This window comes from Alligator mississippiensis, chromosome 12 (assembly GCF_030867095.1).
Source record: "Alligator mississippiensis isolate rAllMis1 chromosome 12, rAllMis1, whole genome shotgun sequence".
Classification (NCBI taxonomy): domain Eukaryota; kingdom Metazoa; phylum Chordata; order Crocodylia; family Alligatoridae; genus Alligator; species Alligator mississippiensis.
Window position 1 is genome coordinate 1,761,225 of NC_081835.1, and position 21,919 is coordinate 1,783,143.

Here is a 21,919-nt window from a genome sequence, read left to right on the forward strand (position 1 = left end):
TGTTTCTTTCACACAGGATTATTCAGCACACATTCTGGCTATGGGAGTCTTATGGATTAAGCCAGAAGCCAGAAGCACTTTAGCTGTTGCTCTTAGCGTTAAAATACCACTTTGATTACATTCCTTTCTTTAATTAACCACATTTTAATCAGGCAGCATCCAGATTTAATTCATTTAGGCCCTTCTTTCCCATTTTCCTGTTGTTCATTAGGCCTAGGGACAGGCCTGAGGGTCAGCAGTAGTTCGGGGCATTCAGCATCCAGCCAGGACTTGGCATTCAGTAGAGCTAGGCATATGGTGAGCGGGGGCATGGGCAGAGGAACAGCTCAAGTGCCGTAAACTGTTATAATATCAAAGCCGAACAGCTATAAGTGATATATCCAGAGCATGCATCGCTGAACCAATGCAACAGCTTCACCCGCCCGTTCAGTTGCACTCGACTCGTGAGCGAAATAGCTCTAACATTAAACCAGTTTCATTCTGTGTTGACGTTACAAACATTCAGCTCCACTCAACGGGGAGAGGAGCGGACAGAAGAAACGATCACATCTGTCCAGGTGCCGTGCGCTTCAAAGCAGCAAACCTCCCCCCGCCCTTTTACAACGGGCTAGCGCTACCTGCCAACAGCTTGAAAGTCAATGCCATCTGCGCGAAGGTCTACGTGACAAGTGCTGGTGCTCTCTGCTAAGATCTTGATAAGTATTACTAGCTCATGCAAAACCGTGTTCATACGACTACTGAAACATGTAGCGTGTTTCGAGAGAGGCTGGGAATTACAAACAGAGAGGCTGGGAATTGCAGTTTTGGCTCAAATTCACCCAGCAGGAGCAGGCACAGACCCTGCTGAAGGCTAGTGGTGCTAAACAGTCAGCCCACAAGCGAGACAATATGGACAAAAGGCACCTGCTGCTTTCCTTCTGCAACCAGCTGGAGCTGGGTAGCACGGGATGCATTGATTCAACCAGACGGTGTTAAGCTAACTTTGAGCGGCACTGCCAAGATTAGGCCTTGGCAGTGCAACTGGTTTCCAGCCTATTCCCGCCCTCCACGCTCTGTCCATTAGACATCATTAGCTACAGGCAACTCGCAAGGACTCCAGCCAGGAATTCAATACTTTTAAAATACTTCAGTCTTCCCTTCAACCTCGCACAGAGTTGGAGCTTTGAAGGAGCCTTTGGAGCTAGGCCAAAAGGGCAAGAGCACGTACCTATTGCTCCAGCATGCGGGAGGCTCCTTTTCAAGGCTTACAACCACCCACAGCAACCATCCCTGTCCCAGAAAGGGGACCTTTGGAGTGTGCTTGCTAGGCAAGCTGAGTAATTGCGTTGCACCTGCTTCTATGAAGACTGGTTGCATGCCTTTGTAGTCAGGAACCATTTACTTGTGAGGATGGGAGATGATGATAGTCTATGCTGTCCTTGGTCTGAAGGTCAGCAGCTAAAATCTAGCATAGATTACTGACCAAGGAAATATATTGGTGAACTTCTTCCATTGCCAACCCAAAATTTCACTATCATAGCTTTCATAGACATTCGGGCTGGAAGGGACCTCGTAAGATCATCAGGTCCAGCCCCCTGCCCCAAGGGTCAGGAATTAAGTTGGGGTCAAAGGATCCCAACAAGATAAATGTCCAAATGTTTCTTGAAAGTGTCCAGGGTAGGTGTTTGCACCACCTCTGGGGGGGAGTTTGCTCCAGACCTTGGGGGCTCGGACAGTAAAGAAGTTTTTCCTTATGTCCAGCCTAAAACGGTCTTCCAGCAGTTTGTGACCGTTGGACCTTGTCTTCCCTTGGTGAACAAATGTTCTCCCTTTCCTGATGCACACCACCCCTTATGTACTTATAGGATGCCACCAAGCCCGCCTGAGCCTTCGTATTATTCCAGAATAAAAGTACATGAAAAGTTATGACGCCCAAGCTAAAATTGGTAAATATAGATGACATCCATTGGAATGGATAGAACTAGAATTGGGTAGGAAAAAAAAATGCATTTTCCCCTGGGAGATATACCAATCCCCTTTCCTCGCCCCCAAAAACAATCATTAGAAATTTTGAACAAATATGTTGGTTTTCCCAGTGAGAATTTTTTATTTTTTTTTTACAAACTTGGAAAGAGTATTTTATTTCAAATTGGTTCAAATTAACATTCATCAAAGAAATGAAATATGTTTACTTCCATCTTAAAGCATCATTTCAAAATGAAGTGGTGTGGGATTCAATTTTGAAATTAGATTAAATTAAATTGTGATTTTGAGTTGACATTTTGATATGAGAGGTCATTTCTATTTTTTCAAGTGAAAAGCTGAACTGCATTGACTATAAATTCAACGAAACAGTTTCAAAACACTTTTTCAACATTTCCATGTGGAAAATTGAATTTTTTTCATCAGAACTGATTAATTTTGACAAAAACTATTGTTGTGCAGAAACCCCCCACTCATTAATGGAAAACAGTTCACCTTCTCCAAAAATAATCTTCTCAGGGTTTAAGCTGGAGAAGGGGCTGCTTTTCAGGATTAAGGAAAGTTATATTAGTGCCTCTCCAAGAAAATATTTGGGGGAAAGTGAAGCGTGGCCTTGCCGAACCACACTTAATACAGCCCACGTGTTACAAACCCCAGCAGAAAACTGTCTGGTGTCATCTAAGATTCAACAACCTGACGCTTCGACTCTTCAGAGGCTCATACGTAGGTATAAGACAGTGCATCTCTGCAGGACTGGAGCCTGAGATAGTGCTAAGATACCCAGAAACAGAGATGAAGAAAAATTGATTTCAGTGCTTAAGCATTCAACTGTGAGCATATTATAAAACCAGGGCCATCACAAAATAAATATAAAAACCCCTACCTCTTTATCAATTCCAGGCCCATGGCTGTGATATTCGGAAGCTTGCTGCTTGCTGATCTGTATTCTGCTCACTGTCACATTGTATTTCTAAACTGTTGAAAAACTTACCTATCAGCCTCCAAGGCATTCATTTTTCCCTGGACTTTTTTATAAACTAGAGCATATTTCCCTGATATTTCTTTTACAATGGAAGGCCTGTTAAAAACAGCATCATGAATATTCTAGTTATGACAGATATGAAAGGACATAATATCCAGGAAACATTTCTTTCCTAATATATTCATGAAGAGCTCCTTGTCAATCATGGCTAGTGAATTGAATCAAAAATAATACTTAAAGTCTTAGGAGGATACACTGAGTTTTACATGCTGGAGATATAAAGACTGAAGTGAGACTAGGTTCTGCTAACAAGATTTCTGGCCTGAAGTGCCTTTGTGAAATTATTCACAATCCTGCCAATAATGACATTTCAAACTCTAGCTATCTCTTTCTTGGTTCTGCTCCATATGGGTCCATGTATTATTGCCACACAGCTAATGGATTCTCTCAGCTGGTGCTTTAAAAGAACGATGTCTCCAATCATCCATTTATCATGGAGTTTCAAAACAATGTGTTTTATCTCCCTGCTTCTTCTGAATATTATTAAATTTACATCTTAAAAGATCTGAGAAGAAGTAAACTGCCAAATGCCTTGAGCAGAGTAAGCAGTTACACTGATACATATATATTTTAAAGTGTAAAAGCAACATTATTTACTATTCATTCCATTACAGCGATTGTCAACTTGTTCAGTGCTGCATGCTTAGATAATAAAACACATACCCAATAACAAAACGTTTAGTTGTTTTCCACGTTTGTACCAGATATGCATATGAATAAGGAACACATAGCATGGCTATAGGTATGCATAAATATACAGGACTATACGCACATAAATATGTAACAGATAACAAAGAAGAAACACTTTTTAGAAAAAGTTCATTTCACCAATTTGCATACCTTGAAGACTAATGTTCCCAATGTATGCATTACTAGACAGCCGTTCCAAAACAACCTGTTTACAAAGATAACAACATTGCAGTACGAGTTTAATTCTGAACCAAATTTACTAGCTAAAGTCTATGGCTAAGTACAGACAGTCAAAAAGCCTGAGGCTGAATCGATTCAAACTCTGCAGGTGAGTCTCAGCTGCGTAGATTGAACCGATGAGCAAGTGAGCAGACATTCACTTCTGGTTGCAGAAATGCAGCCACGTGCCTGCAGTGGCCCAGGCCAGAAGCCAGGGGGCGCTGGAGCACTCCTCCCTGCTGGGCTGGAGCAAACAGCTTGGGCCAAGGCTAGCTTGCCCACCCTGCAAGGGGAGGTTTGCAGGGGAGGTGCAAAAGCATCCGGGGATGCTAGGGACTATGAACTGACTTGAATCGGGAGGGGATCTGGGACAGAAGTTCAATAAACCGGTTTAACCTAAATCAGTTAAGTCTGATACTGCATCCATCCAGGTTCAGCTTAAACTGCTTTCGGACATTTTGAAAGTGGCTGATGCACGCTGAGCTTCTGTTGCGTTACAGATCTGAGCCAGTTTCTGATCGCTTATACTGGTTTGTGTGTCACTTCTGTCCCTGGCCTATAGGTAACATAGATATATCATTTAATAATGATATAACGTTTCATAATTTCTGGGTCCATCTTTTACAAATAAGATTTGTATTTAAGCCAACTGTAGACCCTAAAATACAGTTCAACATCCACGTGCCTACAGCACTCAAAAACTCAAGTATATGGGACATCTCGATTACTTAAAATCATGTTTAGTTTTAATAAAATTAAAAGAAAACATGATTATAGTGAATTGACAGTATACTACACCCTAGGTTTTATTGCTCACTGCTATCTCCACAGCTAGTAAACACTATTAGCATAACTCCTGTGGGGGTCTTGTATGCCAACCTAAGTTTCCATGATGCTGAAAATATCAAAAACCATTCGCCCATAAAATGCACACAGTTTCCTCTCGCTTTCCTTTTCTACCAAACTCCAGCACTGCCCCTTCCTGTGCTTTATTTACCTGCCTGACCAGTGGCTCTGTCCTTTGTCTTCTTCCTTTTAAAACCAAACTCTCTGAAATGTCCCTGGTGTCCATCTGATAATACGGAAAGAACCACTAGATCATCCAGTTACCCTTCTACGAAGTCCATAACTCATACCTAGATGAAGCACGTCCAGTCGTGGCCTGAACACATCACAAGACGGAGAACCCACCTGTTATTTAGGGGGTCAGCTCCGACAGTTAATCACCGGTATGTTGAAACGCCTATCTTCTTTCTCAGCTGAATGTGTGAGAGCAGAAAACTTTCCTGAATTTGAAACGATCGAAACTAGATATGGAGTGAGCTAAGGGATCATCACAAATGCCAGGCTCCCCGCTGCGCTCAGTTTCTGTGGCGTAGCGGGGCTGCCAGGGGAGAGCCATTCATAATCCCGTCACTGGAAGGGGCTCCTCTAACAGGCATGGGGAGGCCCTCGGTCAGCACACGCTCCCTAGTTCCCGTCTATCAGAGCTAGCATTTCTTAGTTTTGCCTTCACTTTAGCATCAGGGGCTTCACAAATCCACCTTTCATCAGTGGCAGCGACCCAGCACCCTGCCATTTGCTTGTTACATGCTATTAGTTAATGGGCTGTCTTATATCATTACAACTCTCCCTATACTACCACACCTTTCCCTGTTGCCCTTTTTCTCCCCACCTATTTCCATCTTCCCCAAACCCTTTGCTCTAACATTAATGCACTCTCTAAGATCTCTCTCTGCACTACAGTCACCGTGTCAGTTTGAAAAAGCGATTAAAAGAATGGAGAGTCAGGATAATTTCTGGTCCATCGCAGTTACAACATCACTCTTACACTATCATATCATTTTACATACATCTGTACATATGTGAATGCCTCCAAAATTGACACGTGTGCGTGGGTGCCCATATGCTCCCAGACGGATATCTGCAGAACCGCCAAGACATGCCATAACCCCAAAGAGCTGCTAAATCTCATCTTCCTGCCTGGTTGTTAGTTGCCATTGCTCGTTGCATCTTGCCTGGAAATTTAGATCGTCGGCTCTTAGAAGCAGGGATTGCAGCGGTTTTCCTGTGTCTGCAATTAATCTAACACACTTTAAGGCACGAAATGAGTGCTAATAGTAATGATCACTGCTTACAGTGACTTGGCAGATGGATGATAACTATATTATTGCTTTTAAACCTAACATGGCATTTGGCATTTGAAATTGCCTCACCATGGCAATCTTCAAGAAAGAAACTGTCATCTCCTGACGTGTTTATGTCAGTAGACCTCAACGGCTGAGACCGTTAAATACACAGGCACATCCCGTAGTGCCCGGACAACAAACAAAACACAGTCAGGGCTTGTCTACACTTGAAAATTGATGGGTTTTGCGTGAGCATGTTCAGTTATCTGCAGCAACTCGTGTGAGCAGTGGGCAGACACCCCGTTGCTATCCTTTGACTAAGGGATCCTGCTTTGTGTTGCTGCAGTCGCACAACACCCTGATGCTTCAAAACGAGCACTGGCATTTTGCCTGTAATGCATTGCTCCACAACGGTGCTCTTTGCACTCTGGGATTTTGGGCCGTATATTACGGGGTACTGGAAAGCAAGGGAAAGCTCAGTCAAAACTGCATGACTTCCAGGATTACTCATTTCAGCCTACCATTCATATGGTTTCTGTAAGCCAGCCAGGGCCATTTTCAAAGAGCTCTTGGGCAGCGTGGAAGAAACCCTGGCAAACACGTCAGTCCCCCATGGTGGCAAATGCCAAATGACTGCTGCAAGCACACCTGAAGTTGTGCAAGGACATCAGGACAAGGGCAATGAGGGCGTCTGAGGAGAAGGAAGTTGAGCCTGACCAGGTAACTTCTAGATTTTTTCCTGGAGCAACTTCAGCTGGCAGATGACAGTGACCATGCAGGCGTACACCCAGGAGATACCGTAGCTGAGGATGCACTACACTAGACCACCGATTCTTAACCAAGGTGCCAGGGCACCGGCGGGTGCCACAAGATCCTCTGAAGGGTGTCTCAAGGTGTGATAAGTCAGGTGTGAGGATATAAACAGAGGAGCATGGCTCAGGCTCTTCCCTGCCTAGCCATTCCCCTGCCCCAATGCCCAGCACCTGTGCAAGGAGGTTAAGTACTGCAATAAGCTGGGTTTTGAAATGAGGTGCCACTCAAGTCCCCAGAGTTATGGAGGGATGCCTCATGTCTAATGAGGGGTGCCTCAAGTCTAAACAGGTTGAAAACCACTGCACTAGACTGAGACTCATGACCCTCTGCCACTGATCTGCTGTCAGACTCAAAGCAAGTCACCTCATCTATCTGCACCTTTGTTTCCCCATCTGTCTACTCTGCCTAGTGAGACTGTAAGCTCCTGAGGTGGGTGAGCTTCGTTTGATCTGCCCACATGCTGCACAGCGCCTAGCTGCAACTGTAGTACCAGCAAAACAACTGTACTTTATTGGGTTCAAGGATCTTGTTTTTTCTAGACACCCTGGAATGGCAGATTTGCAAAATTTAGTACCACCAGTACCTAGTAAAGATAGTATAAGATTTATCCATTCGTGACCCAAGCATTCAAGCAATTAAGCTGAGAGCAGGTTTGCTGAAGGGAGTTGTCCCATTCAGTACAAAAACGGGCCGTTCGTGTGAGTAAAATTACTTCTATTCTTATTTGTAGTCACACCCAATGCACATTCAGATACTCCTCATTTTACCATGGAAATAAACAGAGATGGGCCTTATGAGCCACCGTGGCTGCGTTTAATCATGTTTTAATAGTTTAAACATGTGTAAGAACCACATCAGCATGCACCAACGCGAGAGCGGCGAGAGCAGTCAGGAGCCACCCTCTGCAAATAAAAATAAATAGAGCTGAAATGGAAAAGGATGAATTTTCTCTGCACGGAGGCTAAGCGTTTAATGCACTTCCACTGGGAGCCTTTGCTGCTTCACCTTTGGTAAACTTGATTCATTAGTGTATTAATTGACAGTTGTTTCCTGTTCTAAGTGATTGTTCTGTAGTTCTATTATGTACTGTCAGGCAACAGCACACAATTAATTACAAATAAACTAAGAATTAACTTTGCTCACAATAGGATGTTTCAAAGCCTTTTACCTTCAGGAGAGGAAGTCTCCTACCCATCCAGCTGTGCTGTTTGCTGGAGCTCCCTGGGTGATGTTCCAGCACATCCAACAGCATTCGTCTCTAAAGTGGGTTTGACTGATCCGAGAGGCTAACAGAAAACTGCGCTTCCCTCCAAGATGCATCAGCCATGTGCCGACACTGGTTTTCACGTGAAATTTGTCACCAATGGGAATTCAGAATATGTGTGGAGAGCAGGCAAAGACCCTTAAGGTCTGTAGAAAACAATTACATACCGTCCCAGAAAGCAAGAACTAATTTTCCATTGCCTTTTTCAAAAGGGGACTCTTTTGATTAACAGTTGATCACAGAAGTGAAGATAATTGTTCCTTCTGCCAGAATAATTACCACGATCCCTGTGCAGAGATGGATGCGGTCTCACAGCTCATGGGCACCAGGGAGGACCCGTAATGAACAGTGCAGCGCCAGAGATGAAATGCCAGGCGAGTGGGCCGAGAGCAAGCTCTCACCTGACTCGGTGCTAGCGACAGGCGCTCACGCTGGTTCAGAAGATGCCCCCTCTCCAAGCCTGAATTTTTGGGTACTTAAACCTTCCCTTTCCAATCTGCTCCACCATGGATCTCTACGGCTTTCATGTGAAACGCCTGTCATTTCCAGCCCTGCAGGTGGATCCGAGCGAGAATACTTTAATCAAACTCTGGATATTAATTCCAACTTTGTTTTAATAACTATTTAAGATGCACCGATCCCGCACTCTCACAAGATATGGAGAAGCACGATTGCCCGGACTGCTAACTGTGATATGCAACTACAAACACGTTTTCTTGGAAGGGGTCATCAAGCTTCCCCACCCGCTTGTGTCCCTTATCTATATTCAAAGATAAATTCAAAACTTGGCATTGGTGACAGCAGCACAACAAAAAAGCACTCTCTCTCTCCGGTTATTCTTCTGCCGCGTTTACAGAAGATCTGAAACCATCTGGAACAGCTCAGTGTTCAAACTGCACGGTTTTTAACAAACTGTTCAGATCTATAATGCTGATGTTAAAGCGTTGCTATTATTGCGGATGTCTTGGACAAATAGAGTCTGACCCAAAAGCTCACTGAAATCACTGGATTGACTCTCGATGACTGCAGCAGGCTTTGGATCAGGTCAAGGGAAAACAAGCCTAACCTTTGGATAATGGAGACATCAGTCAGCAAAAACAAACTCCAACAGATATTTCCACGCCCGTGCACAAAATGGAGACACCAATGCCAAATTTATATTTTAAAAGCCTGGAATATAGGGCAGTGATATTTAATCCTTTGAAAGGTCCTGGTGGATAGCTTTGATGCGTCCACTCTTGACACTTGTTGGATAGGTTTGAAAAGCCCACTGTTAGGAACCAGCAGAATTTAAAGTAGCTGATCCTTCCCAAAAAAAAGAGATATGCCACGGAGAGAAGACAGGGATGATTTATATCACCAAGTGGCATAATAGAGACACAGCTGACTTGATGAACCTTTCTTTAAAACAGTTGCAAGGTGCTTCTACGACAATGTCGGGGAGTTAGCAAAAAACCCAGGACTAATTGAAATAATGATTTCTTTGCATGGACATTTGAGTGAGAAACAAAAACAAACGCAGGTGAAAAAGCTATGGGGGAGAAAAAACAATCCTGCCAAAATCCTCAGATTTTCCAACTGGAGATGGTAATGATTGATATGGCGTCTTTTAATTTAAGCATAAAAAGGGGGAGAAGGAGGAGGAGGAGGAGGAGGGCATCTTGAAAAAAAGTCCAGTGTGTTGCTGCCAAAGATGCCAAAAAAAAAGAGACTAAACTGCCACAGCACATAAAGATGCCTTATTTCCTCCAGCTCCAGCTACCCTCCTGTGGCTGGGCAAAGAGGACGACGCATGCTGCTTTATTTTTTCATTTGCACGTACTACAGTACATTGGCTTCAATACTATTTACAAACTTAGGAAAAAAGCATAATAGGAGTACATTTTGCAGGGTCCCATGGTGAGCAGAGCAGCTCAAGCTCAAATTTTAAATGAAAGGCTGACCGCAACGTTTCCAGCGATCCTAGGACAGGCGTGCGAATCACAGGGATAGAAGACAACCCAGACGTAACAGCTGGAAGCCTACCAGGATGCTTCTTCCTCCGAGAGGATTTTCTTAACTAAGTAGCAATGTATTGCTACGAAGCACTAAGCACTCCTATAAAAAGCAATGCTTTATTTCCCCACCGCAGGAGAACTGCCTCTTCCATCTGGAACATTTCTGCAAACACACTGGATATTTGCTTTCGGAGAGATGTTGCTTTTACCCTTCTCTAACACTCGCTGCTTCTAGTTATCCCACTGCTGCCCTATGAGCTCACGTCCACTTCCACTTTGTATCTCCTGGCCATCCCGCTGACCACCGGACCTGAAACTCACTGAAGTCAAGGGTGCCTTTCCACTGATTTCAATGCTAATTTTCTGATTCTGTAATTCTATGAAAGCCACAGAGACTTTCTTTATGTTATCCTCAGAGCCCCTATCAAATCTTCATTTTTTCCCCCCTTAGTCTCTCCATATAAGCATCCTCAGCTTGCCTCTTCCTAGCTGGGCCCTGTGGGTCTCTACTATGATACTGCAAATCATCTGCGGTCATTTCTAACTCACTGGATCATCAGTTTACACATGGCTTGATGGAAGAAATACAGATACTTGACAAGTGGAAGCGAGGCAGAAAGCCCATCGTGGAACCAAACCCATGGGGTTGGAGAAGCGCGTTAAGGATGAAACAACTAATAATGTTCTGAGTAATGCAGGCGATGGGCAAAAGTGGTGTGGTTGAGTGAGTGGTAAATGGAAAAGGTGACAGTGTCAGGGAAAAGAGAAGAAAGTATTGCCTTGGTAAAAGGCCTTGCCTGGAAACTGGATAGAGAAAATAAAACATGCACAGGAGACAGTAAGAGGATCCATACTGTGTTATCAAAAGGGTTGGAGGAATAAAAATATGGTATGATGGAGCTTTTCATTTTTCCAACTTGTCCATGCTTTCAAACTTCTTCAAACTTCACGGATTCTGCCTAGATAAAAATGGCATTGCTGTACCTGTCCATGACGGGGCTCATAAACAAGGTAAATCACTTTTTCTGAAACTTTTTATAACCAGAAAATTAGCAGGAAGGGCTCTTCTATTTTGGCAACAATTGTCTAGTGAGATTTAACACGGGCTCTGTTCAACGTAGCTTTGTGATGCTGTTTTGGAGTGAAAGGTTGAGGCAAAGCACACGGCTGGTTTGCAGAAGGTAACCAAGTTAAGTAAGACACCCAGGAGGAAAAGCCTATTTACCTGAATGATACTCAAAGCCCCCCAGTAACAAAGGTCTTGGCTGGCTATTATTCATGGAAACCTGCTTCCTCCGGAAACAACATCCAGAAGCACGCAATAAGACTGAGCATTGAAAACCTGTCAATAATTAAAAGCGAAAGCTTACATGTGAATTTGGCATTTGGTTTAAATCTTTCATGCTTGATGCCTAGGAGACTGCACTAGCCTTTCATTATGTGACCTGTATTTTAAAATTTATCATAAAGTATTTTATTCTGCTACATATATCGATGGCTTGTTGTTTTTTTTAAAGACTTAAAAAAAAAAAATCCTAACTTGCAGCATAGCCAAAGCCTCTGATGAGATGTCTGATGAGAGCAGGCAACAGCTGAATCGCACGTCTGAACGGACTTTTTGTAATTCCATTTCCCAACTCACCCCAGACCTTTACTTTGTGCTTTCGCTGGAGCTGTCAGGGGCAAGGAAGTTCAACAGAACACATAAAGGAAAAAAATTATTAAATGATCTCAGTGAAACAATACAATCTGTCAGAGTGGGGCCTGGAAGCACTGCTGGCAGTACTTGACTGCTCACATTCAGCCCTGAGCACGAAAAAAGTGGCGCCTCAAACATAAATTGGCTAAACCAAAATGCTCAATATGACCATCCTTGAGTCTCAGGGATGGTCAGCTACCAACCCCTATGCGGATGGCATCTCAGGCTCATCCCTGGTCCTAAGGCATGTCCAGTCAGCGTGGGAGCCCTGCCTAAGCAGGGTACAGGCGGCAGAAATCGAGTGAAACGAGAGAAAACAGACTTTTGGGGGCCTCAAGAAAAGCACGTCGCACTGCAAAGAAAAAGAAAACAGCATCCTAGAGATGCACACCTATACTTCCCTACACATTAGATGCGTGTTTCACTGACAAGTGAGTGTGCAGCTCCTTAACATGTTCATCGTGCTACGCAACCGCTGACTTGGCATGAACTCATTTCATATTAAACAGCAGATCTAGATGTGCGTGCCCAAGAGGAAACAGCTCTGTAACCTGTAGCATTAACTTGAAGCTGCTAATTAATTCGCTTTGCCCCTTTACATAACTATTACTGGTACAGTTCTTGCTTTTTACAATCCGGGTTGCAGGATTAAAGGAGGAAATACATGATTTGGGGTACCTCTGCCTCTTGGCAATGATGCAGTTAAGGACAAGGCACTCTGCCCCCCAAGTTTTGTTGTACTGCAACTTATCTTTCGCTTTCAAAGCCAGTAATGTAAGAAGAGGGAGAGGAAGAAAAACATGCGTGCACTAGAGAAAGGCAGGTGAGAGCTGCTCAAATGCAACTATCAATGATATGAGTTGTGGTGGACATAGAATCTCAAAAGCATTTTTTCTGCCTTAGACACATGAATAGATAAGTTTACAGAATTAGCACCAACCTACGTACAATTGCATGGAAAGTAAATTGCCGCGAGGCTTTTTGCTGCCACACTGAAGCACAAATGGGAACCTAAGTGTCTTAACACCAGCTTTAATTTGGGGGCTTCTCCCACCTCTACAACATGTAATGAAATATATTGAAATACAATTACAAAAATGGACAACGTGGTGCCTCATCTCACCAGAGACCTGATGCAGATATCCACATACACCCACAAACCCCAACCATAAACACAAGTGGAAAATAATATAAAACCAGAAAGAAAACAAACCCTCTCTTCCTCCTCAGGACTGCCCCTTACCTACTCTCAATTCATACACAGCTTTCTGGTGTACAGAAAGAAAGTGTGTTATAATTGTGCCAAAAAGAGCCCCAGATCAACTCATGGATGCAACGAGGAGAATCTGATAATCAAAAGATTCACACCTAAATAACGCAGTTAAAATAAAACAAGTGCAATGTTTTAAATCTGGCATTAGTAGCATCCTGTTGGTGAGGACAACCCGAGTTAGACAGCATCCTCCAGGGTGTGAATGGAAAAAAAACGCACAATGCAGCATTTCGAGTTGGGAGCTGGCCACATCCTCTGTAATGATCTAATCACAGAATTGTGAAAACGAGGGTTGAAGGGACCTCAGGAGGTCACATCTACTCTAACCCCTGCTCCAAGCAGGACCAGCCCCAACTACATCATCCCAGCCCAGGCTTTGTCTACCCAGGTCTTAAATACCTCCAAGGATGGAGATGTACATCTCCATCTCCCTAATCTACAGACAGGTGAGTTGTTCTGATGAAACATAAATCCAAAGGATCATGACGACATATTGTGGCACGTTCATCCTGTAGCTCAGCTGCAACCACGGCTCATGCAGACATACCTGAGCCAGCTCAGGGACCACCATCATTAGCATCCACGTACCAAAAATGAAATTCTTCATGACTTTTAAGTAGCTTGCCTGCCCATCTTTTATAACAATGCCTTGCTACCACTGTGGTTTGTGGCTTTGCAGCAAGACTGCAAAGAGACATCTCAGCCTCCTCCCTTTTTTTTTTTAATCAGCTGAAATTACTAATTCCTTTATCCTCTGTGGCCTAAATACTTAGCTTTCAGTTTAGCTGATTACCCATTAATTTTCTCAGCTTCTACCTACACTGACAAGTTAACTCTGATATCTTCATCCTCCTTCCACAGCGAGATATCAGTCTCCCAGCCCATGCAACACACAATTTTTTGTACATAAGCACTTCACATTTTTAGACCTGCACTTTAGAGTACAACGCTTCCAGAAGAGCACTGGACTGCATCGCATGTTATGCTGCTTGGGTCTCAATGGCAAGAAAAGGGCGAGGCCAAGCCCTGTACATAATTTTGGCGTCGCTGTCAGTAACCACTAGGTTGCCCAAATAATAATTCGATGCTAAAGCTTCTCAGCAGCTCCTAATGATCAATGGTTACAATAAACATGTACCGGTATCAAATATTTAATGTTGCAGAAAGCCTTAACGGGTTAGAACAACTCCCAGGCACGTTAAGAATAGATCTTGCAATGTTTCCCTAAACCCCCTGAAGTCAAAGTGCAATTTTCTTCTCCTGGTTACCGAGATATTTGCCAGACCACCTCCTGCTCCTACACTAACCCAGCTGATGGGCTCTTTAGGGTGGGAGCTGCATCATCTCACTGTCTGTTCAGTACAGCGAACAGTTATTGCCCAGTATGAATAGCAAACAGGGGGTGGATGCGCAAAGAGATGCATAGGACTGGTGCGGCTGAAGCAGCTCGGCCCAACATACCAGCCCCCCATCTAAGGAGCAAGACTTGCTCCTGATAAACCGGGGTTGGACTCAATGACCCCTGGATGTCCCTTCCAGCCGGGTATTTCTACAGGTCTGTACAGCTGCCTCTGGAAAGCTTTACTTTGGTTGCCTGGGCTCTGTGGCAGGAGGACTGTCCAGATGTGTCACACCTTGTAAGTCTCCAAGCCTTTGCTGCCGAAAACCCAAGACTAGTGACAGTGATGTTTGGTGGAAGGAAGGGGAGGTGGTGGCAAAGCAGGGAAGGGGGTTTCTTAAGCTTGTAACCCAATAGCCTATTGCAAAGGGCACTTGTCCAAGGAGAGGGAGATGCAAATTTTAGGCTCCCATCACCCAACTGGTGTACGAATCAGCCTCTGCTACTTCTCAGCGAAGGGCTTTAACTTCCAGGCCATGCATCACGTGACATCCTCCAGCCCCACTCCTGCGGCTGGCTCACAGGGCCACTAAGAAGGGAATATATGTGAAGCCAGGAAGGCGAAGCAAGGGTACAATCCTTGCACCAGAGGGAGGGGGGTACACCGAGATGGACGCTGCCCTGGAAAAGACAGGTCCTCGGGTTGGGACCCTGGTGCCTGCGTCATACGAGGCAGAAGCTATACCATGCCCATTCACCCATTTCTTCCAACTAGTCTTCCATCCATCGCAAGGTGCACAAAAGCCCTGATGCAAATACCCAGCCGCACCCATGCCCAAATGAGCGCAAAACCTGCGTGCTTGGCAAAGTCTTTCCCCACCAAGAACTATATAATCTGGTCTCAAACCCAGGCCAAATTAATGCTCTTTATGGGCCTGCACCTAAGCAAGCCCATAATTACACAGATCCACTTTTTTTCAGTAACATGGGTAAAAAAACACAACACAAAACATAACAAACCATGCTTGAAGGACGTATTTTGGTAACTGCTCATTAGAAAATTAAAGATTGTTTCAGATGTGTTCTCTTAATATCAAACAGCGAGATTAAATGTTTGCTCAAAGTTGTTTTTTTTTCAATTAATTCACCACCGCTGCAGCACCGGTAGTTCTCTCAGAATAAATAAAGGGCAAAAAACATGCACAACAACGTCTTACACCGTAATTTCCTTGTTTTTCTGTCAGTTAATTTAGGAGGAATAAGGAGACAGCCTTCGGGGCTTTACTTGGATCATTCCGATTTGTGCGTGTTTTCTCCAAGCACTTTCTCTTCCATGGAAAGGCAATGCTATGCAACTCAGCAGCACAAGATGAGGACAGCATTGTGACTTCTAGATATGAAACTACGTATGTGGCTATATACCGGCAAGGATCAAGAGGAAGGTAGAAGTCAGAACAGGAAGGAGCTTCACATATAGCTGGGGGCATAGTGGTGTTTTAGGTCTGCCGTGATATTGCAGGTGCAGTATTTTAACTATCCTGAACTCCTCTGCTGTACCATGAGCTATCAAGTTTTGGATTTGCTTCTGCTTCATCCTAATGGATGCTTTCCCCCACCTCATTCACCTTCCACCACAGGACACTGTTTATTACAATATGATTCATTAGCTAACGGAAAGATCCTCTCCTTAAACACCACAAAGAGGAATATATTCAAAGCAAGCAACTGTGGGTTGCATCCATCAGTGAGACTTTGATTCCCTTTTACCCCCTCGTAGCAAATCAGGCATACCTGCCCAAGATTTGACCCCACTCAAAGGCCCCAAATCACAATATCTGGTCCACAGAGCTGCATCTATTTGCCAATGGTTCCTCTTTCTTTCATAAGGAAGGATTTTCAAGTTTTGAGAAGGAAGAAAGGAACACCAAGGAGGACTTTCATCTCTATCTATGTGCGACAAAAGCCACACCAGCACATCTCTGCCCCTAAAATGCCAGGAAGTGACAGGAGGATCAGGAGGGATGTTCCCCCTAAGTTATGCATGGTAGGGTGGATCAAACTGTGTCTTTTTGTAGAGCAAAACATTGGACTTGACAAACCATCGTGCCACGGTGACACCCAGGTTCTTAATGTCTCGGAGCTGGGTAACATTTCAGAAAGAACGGGATATCATTCTTGTATCACTTCTAGGGCCACAGGCTGGTATAAATTAGGCATGTCGCAAAACGTGTGAATTATGTGCCGCATACTGCAGCAGAGGATAAAATACGGTCCTTTATTATATCATAAAACAATTGTGTGCTAGGGAGATATTTATAGCATAATCCTGTGTTCCCGCACAATCCTCTTTGGAAACGTATCGTTTAATATAAATTGCCATGTGCATGCGTGCATGTGTGTGTGCGCGCACGTGCACACATGTGAGTGCATGTAAATTCAAAGTAAAGTGAACTTTATTCTCTAAAATCCCAGTAATATATCTGGATAGGTTATTATGTGACATGCTGGTAAATACCGCCGGAAGACATACGTACTTAAAAGGGGCCACTTGCTCCTACAGACTAGTTCTGCATATTGAGTCTGTAATACCAGGGGTTTTAGTGTAGGCTTCCCAAACGCTAATGAGCAGGATCTAAGTCTTTAATTTTGAGCCAATCCTAACTTTATTACAAAAGTTTATCAAGCTATAAACACACTATTGCACGAGGCTCACATGTTTTTATAAAGTAGTTTATAAAAGGTGACATCTGGCAAAGAGGCAGATCTATAAAAATCATGCTGGTGGATGTAGTGTCATTTTTCCTGCCATCCTCCCAGAAAGAGTAATATTATTCTGACACACACATTCATCCCCACTGTCAAGCTTCTATTTTTATAGTTAGCTTACTGCACATATCCTTAAGCCATACAAAACCTTTGGGCTAATGTAAAGAATGACATTTCTGCATATTTATTATAACACTTATTTTAGGGGCTGACTTTGCCTGATGGGATTTTTCCAAGTACAATGTCATTTTCATGACAATATTCTTCTCTGGGAAACAATAAATAAGGATGCATGATAAGTCATGAAAGGCCAAATATGCAAGGACAAGTTTAGAGCAGCTTGCTTTGGCAAGTCCTACATTTGTCCTTCCTTAATATTTTATCCGATGTGTGAACTGTACACTGGAGTTTAGTGTAAACTTAGATGTATAAAATAAGATGAAAACTCCCTAGGACATTATAGACTCCAACAGAGATTAATTCTAATACCGCGGCTGTCTGGATTTTCTTCTTTTTCTTTCCCTTGCCACGTTTTAGTGCAGCCCTTTGGGGGGGGTTTCAAACCAAGAGCAGCCAGGGTGTAAGCAGGTGCAACTCCACGGAAATCAGCAGGCTGCGTCCAATTTCTTTTTGTGCATGAATTACAGGAAATTACTGATTAATCACTGCAGTGCCCGAGGTTAACCTGTTCACTAATAAAGTAGATACTATGGATCTCCACATACCACAGAACTGTTGTTTTATTTGATTTGTTCATATTGACTCGTTCCTGCTCACTGTTACCCAAATGCCATAGATGCTTTATTATTTAATCTGATACTCACCATTACTCACCTGTGCCAAAAGCTGCGACTCTAAAAATCTTCCGTCCAGTCCAGCAGTCCACACGTGAGAGCTCCTGGAGGTGCTTTTTAAATAAGGGATAGAAGAAAGTGTGTGCTTACAGCTAGCAAAACTAGAAATTAAAGCTTCTGAGCTGCATTTGAACATGACACGGATGCAGAAAAAACGAAGAGACGGGTTAGGAGTTTACAAACAGCAGCATTTTCTTGCCATCAAAAGAGTTCAAACACCAAGCGGCTCCTAAGTAGAGATAATTACTGCACGTTCACACAGCAGTAATTTGGGTTGGAAGCAGCACTTAATCCTGGTCTTGAAACCAGAAGACTACACTTCAAGAAACGGATGAAAAGCAATGTTTTTTGTAATGATAAATTCAAACCAAAAGTATCTAGTGGACTGGAAAACAAACCTAGCTCATCCTCTCAGATTCCCACTGTTACTACCTTAAAGATGTATAATTGCTGAACGGGACCTTTTTACATTAAAGAACCAGTTTTGTATAAAAGACTTTAAAAATATACGTATTATTCAACTGGCAACTGCGCTTTCCGGAGGCGACTTGCAGAATACCTCCATGACCCAGGCCTCAGATGCCCACCAGCATGGGCAGGGACAGACCTTCCCATCAACCCAGAGCAAACCGATGTACGATTACAGGACCAAGACTTCAATCAGGCTACCCAAGTAAATTAACTTCTATTGGAAGGGCAGAGTTTAGGAGGCCACGCAGAAAAATGAGCCGTGTCCTGTCAAACTCTCCAGCCCGGGGATCCCTAGGAAGTCGCTCTGCCCTTTCTCCCAGGTACTCCAGACCACCTGCCCTAGGCGACTACTCCCTCCTCAAATGCAAAGTGGAGGCTGCCTTGCTGGCACCGTGACTCCAGGGGCGCGACCGATGGCCATCCTGGATGACAGAGCAGTCAGCAACCAGGTGAGGAAGTGCAAACAGTGAAGTTCAGGTGTAGCACTACACGCCCCGCTACCCGCTGCACACGTATGTCTCCTCATACATCTCGTAGATCTTCAGTACACACCTCTGACTGCAACACGATTCACTACACGCACACACGCGCGTGCGCATATAAAATAGGCGGTGTTAGAAAAAACATCATTTAGGCTAGGGACAGAAATGACACGTAAACTGGCATAAATAACTGGAAACTGATTTAAATCTGTAACGTAACAGAAGTTCAGTGCACATCCACCGCATTCAAAATGTCCAAAACCAGTTTAAGATAAACCTGGGTGGATGCAGTATCAGACTTAACTGATTTAGGTTAAATCGGCTTACTGAATTTCTGTCCCAGATCCCCTCCACATTCAAGTTAATTCACAGTCCCCCAGCATCCCAGGATGCTTTGCACCTCCCCCGCAGTCTGTACTTAGCCTTATAGTTATTCTAGCATTTCCAGCAGAAACAAAAAAACCCAACAAACAAAAACCCAACAACAACTTTTGGGAACTGTCTGAATCCTGCCCAGCAGTTAAGGTGCACACACGTGTATGGTGCCCAAGGGAAAGGGGTGTGCATATTATTATGTAAACACAATAGGAAGAGGGCACTTGCATCATAATAACATGACATGCTCTGAAAGCACACCAAACTGAAATGTGCTTCGCTGAAGAGTAGTGTAAATATAATGCATTGAAAATGACCCTTATAGATCTGATCTGGTTTTGATTAGTTTTGTAGTATTTTTCAGGACAATCAGTATACTGGAGTGTCACAGTAATCAAGGGATGGAAGTATTATTACCTACAGTCAGCAATAAATGAGAACAGAACCTTTAATTTCAAATTATAAGATAACACATTGATTAATAACCATGGGATGATTAGTCAATTTGAGACCTTAACGCACAATGGAGAAATGCATCCATTATCTATTCAGTGTAATTCTTCTTTCATCTTGGCGACTTTAAAAACAACCAAGGAAAATTACTGTCCCTCAGTAAAGGCTTTTGAATTTCATATGCATTTAATTAGATAACTGCCAGCCCAAGGACAGGAACCATGACAAATAGTTGTTCTTTTCAAATTAGAAGAATAGACTGTTCAATGAGCAATATTGATGTTCTCTTGTACCTAGTTATACAAGAGTTCTTGCTAGTTCTTCCTTTAATTTATCTAACCTTTTTAACATTTAATGAGTTTTTTTAATATGGTTTTGGTTATGTATGCGAGTCAGTTACTTAAAACAAAAAAAAATTGCCAACAGCGACAACGCCTGCATGCACATAAATATACGCCCCCACCACATTTTTCGGGTAAGCAAATATGCAAGAACAATTTCCAAGGCAGCCAAAAACAACTGACATTAAAAAAAATCATCTTCACATGTTATCAGAAAACCAAGAGCTAATATTTTTAATTGCTCTGATAGCTGAGCTGTAACAGCAAATATTAGCTGGCTCTCAAATACCTGAGTACAACAAGAGGTATGGAGGGGTGGAGGGAAGTGTGGGGGACGGGGATGTGATTTTTTTAAAAAAAAAGAGATTTTACACAAGTCATGGCAGGACCTGAATCACATGCTGGCCCCTGTGACATGCATCTGCTAATCATCATTTCAACAGGTGATGCATTTTGTCCTGGGCCATTTATCAGGGTTGGGCAGGATGATCCTCTATTCCCTTTCCAACCTTATGGCTCTTTCTTTTTAATGGCCTTACCTTTTGCCGACTCCCTTCAGCGAGTCCATAGCCCCAGGGCAAGCTTAGACTCCGCTCTCTCCGAGCTTAGTCCGAGATAACCACTGTGGTTGCTGCGTCCATGGCAGGGATGTGGAAGTTCCCCGAGGCGTGCTCATGCAAAGGCCAGTCCTGAAGCCAAAACCACAGCTATACGGGCATCGTGGGCAACTACGAGGGTGGAAAAACTAGCTTAGATAAAAGACGAATGCTCCACCCCACTCCCGATCCCCACTGTCATTACCCACAACCCAGCCCATGAACATTATAACGTTCTCTCGTTGGCAGCAAATGTCATCAGAGGCTGTATTTTAATCTGCCGGTATTTTTCACTGCCCACTTTTCAGTATTTTCCATTACAGTGCATGTTAAAGCTACTGCAGGGGTTTGGGTTGTAGCCGTGTTGGTCTAAGGACATAGGCAGACAAGGTTCCTTGGGTGAATTTGATATCTTTTATTAGACCAACCCAAATGGTTGGAGAATAGTTATTAAGCAAGCTTTCGGGTTCAAAAACCCTTCGTCAGGTTAAGGAAGCTTACTTAAAGCTACTGGCCTCTGAATAAGCAGACTTCCTAGCCGCATCCTCAAGGCAGCTCACAGACACACAAGTAGGGTCCAACTCTCCTCCCTTCCTGGTCTTCGGTGTTACGGATAACTCAAGAACAAGAACACGACACACATTTTAGCATGAGCTTTCTCCTTGAGTGCAGTTGTCTCCAAGCTCCCCCTCCCACCTAGCCTCCGCCTCAGCTCTGTGCGGATGCCTCATCTCAGATGATGTTAACGAGCCACATCTTGAGCTTTATGAAGACCGCTAACCCCCTTTCCCAGAGCAGGTGAACAGAACAGCCACTGCCAAGACCGGAGATAGCCGCGCAGGCTCCTATGGCATTGCACCTTTGTGGCCAGCAACGGATTTGGCTGCAAGTATCCCTGAGAGTCGCATGCACAGATCACCTCCCCACCAAGCGAAGAGATTACCCGTGTTCGGTAATCGCTTACCAGATACGTTGGCTTTAAAGGCAACATATCAGATGTTAAATGTCAGGCCTGAAATGATTTATTCCTGAAAGGGTTAAGCGGGCTCTCAGTATATTTTCCTTGACAAATAAAAGAGCACGCTGTCTACACATGACACGCTGATACCCGGCGATAAAACATTTCTCCATCTCTGGACCATTTTGATAATTCG

The 21,919-nt window shown here is 43.7% G+C and overlaps 1 protein-coding gene across 37 annotated transcripts in view; it reads right to left on the reverse strand.

Moving 5' to 3' along the window:
• Positions 1-21,919, reverse strand: part of FHIT (fragile histidine triad diadenosine triphosphatase) — a 771,770-nt gene that overhangs the window by 327,950 nt on the left and 421,901 nt on the right. The gene's annotated exons all lie outside the window — the stretch shown is intronic.